The following is a 3,656-nucleotide window of genomic DNA, read 5'->3' as shown; positions in this document are numbered from 1 at the left end:
CAAAGTTGTTTACAATCCAAAATGGTCATTACAATTCAAAAGTTACAATCCCGCCGACCTAAGCGGAAAAAATAGGGTTAAACCCTAGTTCCCTTGAGAAACACCTTGGTCGTGGTGGTCAAGCGGCCGCATATGTACACATCGCCCCTTAAACTCTCCACTCAATGATGAGTTATCTTTTCTTTCCCTTTACCTGCACCACATAGCACCCGTGAGCTAAGGCTCAGCAAAAAAACTTATTAGTGCATGTATACAAGTATTAATAAATGATCATTCTGGGACTTGCAACCCTAATTAGATGATGATTGTTAAGTCATTCTGGGGTCCTGCGCCCTGGATTAGTAACTATTAAGTCATTCTGGGGTCCTGCGCCCTAAGCCATGTGACCATCAAGTCACCTGAGCCTTTTAGCCCTGGCTCTGAGTAACTAGCCATAGACTAGCCAAACGCTTTAGTTTTCTTCGACCAATAGGTCAGACGAGCATATAATTCTCTTGTTGATTAGTTCAAATCATATCGACCAACGTTCAATGTGTTATTGTCGCTCTTGACTCATAAGTCAATTCCATACGACCATCGCTCAGTACTATTGCTGATCCTAACTGATAATTCAGAGCTTCACGACCAGCACTTAACACCATTTTCATTTCTTACTAATAAGTTAGTGTGTTGCTCAAATAAACAATGCAATCAAGCATTCATAATGCAACAGATATCCAAATATAGAGCAATCAACATGCTTCAACAAAAATCATGTATGTCACATAATGGGTGCAGTTTTCTTACCTCAGACTTGAACGTAAAATAAGTTAAGAATAACCCTTGAGAACGATCATGATTTTAGGCCCTTAGCGATCACCTAATCATAACCAAATATGAAATCCCATCAACAAAATGAGTAATAAAAGATTCCTGGACCAAGTCCTAGCCCCCGGGACCACGAATCCTACCAAAACGGGTAGTAGATTCGATCCCGAGCCTTAAGGTTCGAAAACTCGTTCTTAAAACTAAGTAAAACCATGCCTGGCTCAAAAAGAACAAACGGGCTGCGACCTACCCCCAAGGGTCGCGGCGTGCCTCCCAGACAGACAGGCCCCCTGTCTAGGTGCCAGGGGCAGACCACGACTTGCCCTTGAGGGTCGCAGCGCGCCTCCCAGACAGAGCCCAATGAAGACTCTAGGGTTCCCTCAAGTCGTGACACCCATGAACATGGTCGCGGCTTGACCCCGCGAGCCCAGCTCCCCTGCATTTTACTCAATTCAAACCCAGCCAAAAACACAACCCAACAATCTCAATATCAAAACCAAACCCCAACACAATATAACTACCAATTCAGCAATAAAACCCAAGCTTAGAAACACTCAAAACACCATCAAATACCCAATTCTAATATCAAACTCTCAAGCTTATAAAAAACCTTAAAAACATAGTAAAACCATTCACAAACAAAATTGAAAACTCACTTCAGCTATAAACTAAATTCCGTCACTTGCTGAAACTCAATCTTAGACTTCAAGTCTTAATCCCTAACTTGAATTCTCTAACTTAGCTTCAAAATCCAAACCGAGTGAGAGAGAGAGAAGAGAGAGAAACTCTATTTCTGATTGTTGCCTTGGTTCCTTCTACAGTTTCCCTTGGCTTAATCAAGTCTATCTAATGGCCTAAATGTCAAAAATGCCCCTAGGAACATCCTAATCCCTCAAAACCACCCAAGGGCGATTTCATCATTTTCACCTACCCCGTTAATCATAATTAACGTCCTTCAATTCCCGTTACTCCCAATATCCTCAAATAATTACCATATTATATCCCATTACTCGCTCAATCCCGGTAATATACTAAGCACCAAATTACCCCTAGGCTCACCTCGAGCCCAGTCATTAACCCCGTTATGACAAAATCGCTAACTTGCTCCCTAGGATCGTCTCATGCCGAATAGCTCACATATATCCACATAATAATGTGGTCTCACCCATGTATCACATATATGCACATAAATATACAATTATGCCCTCAACATGCCAAAATTATGAAAATGTCATTCTTATAAGAAATGTCCCTCATATATGCAAATATAGTCATATAATAATACAATGCACATAATCATGCATTAAATCAATTATGGCCCTCCTGGCCCCCTAATCCAGGCACTAAGCCACATTAGGGAATTTGGGACATTACATACGCGAAGATCCCGCGAGCCTCTCCAATGGAGATAACCATGATGACTAGTCCCTGGCCTTTTGTAGTTTGGGGAATTGATTTGGTAGGATCCCTCTCGATTGGGAAGAACGGAGTAAAGCATTATTGGGAATAGTGCCATTAAAGCAATTGTAGTTGACAGATGTTTTAAATGAAATAAATAATTGAATTGAATTGTTATATATATAAACTATGTCCGATATTATATTGATAATATTAAGTAAATATTTTAAAGTTTATCTATGTGGTCTTAATCTCATATTGGTATGAGAGGATTGAGATTAAGATAATAAATTTAAAACAGTTCGCAGTAAAATAAAGTTAAGGAATCTTTAGATTAATTACTGCTAGTACGATCCACTAGTATTATGAATACATGTGACCTAGATCTGGGTTACTAGTGTAGTAGGACACTTTAGTGGAGGTACTTTGCATGCTGAGAGTATGTAGAACTGGACCAGATGTGATTTGTTTATACTTGTTTAAAAACCATTTCATAGTATTAATCAAACACATCAAATGATGATCACATACACAATGATCTTAAAGTTTATCAAAATGATCAGGCTAAGAACAATTGTTTTGGGAACTCGATGATGTGTATGGATGGGGACGTAGTTTAAAAGACATGGAATCTATACCTTCTTATAGATTGAATAATGGTTCCCTATTGGGTTGACTTTCGAAACTGAAAAGGTTATGAACGCTCACGTCGCAAACTTATTGTGACACAACCTTCACTAGTAAAGTCAATGGAACTCTAGGAACAAGATATAGCTAAAAGGGTAAAACGGTAATTTTATTCCCTTTTAATTATGAACCATTAATAAAGGATTATCGTTGTATGTAATGATTATATCAATGAACACTTTATTCTTTAATAAAGTACTCTGTAAATATATGTCTATAATTATCAAGAGTTCAATCTCATATTTATAGTGGAGTAATCATGAGATTAATAAATATGATTATGTAATCAAAGAGCTTTGATTAATAATGTAATATTTATTGGAGCTTGATATTATAGGTCCATAGGTCCCCAGGGTGGCTCTATCAACACCATATCAAGGTAAGATTTGATACAAGGGTAAAACTGTAATTTGAAAATTTGAGAAGAATTTTATTCTTTAGGTCAAGTATACAATTATATTATAACTGAGGTTAAATAATTAATTTGGAATTAATTATTAAATTTTCAAAAATATGTTTATTAATTTAAATATGTAAATTTTGAATTTCATATATATATATAAATTAATTAATTAATTATTTTATTTGTGTCGGAGAAAATAAAATTGGTAAGTCAAAAATAGTTTTTAATTTATTTAATTTTAAAAGATGATGATAATGATGATCATCAATTTGAATTTTTAATTTTCAATTTAAAATTTAAATTTTAAAATATGGTTGTCATCTTTTTCCTTAAAAGATAAATACTTTATTTTGTGGGAGAT

This window comes from Humulus lupulus, chromosome 9, assembly GCF_963169125.1.
Source record: "Humulus lupulus chromosome 9, drHumLupu1.1, whole genome shotgun sequence".
Lineage (NCBI taxonomy): Eukaryota > Viridiplantae > Streptophyta > Magnoliopsida > Rosales > Cannabaceae > Humulus > Humulus lupulus.
This window is presented reverse-complemented; position numbering follows the sequence as displayed.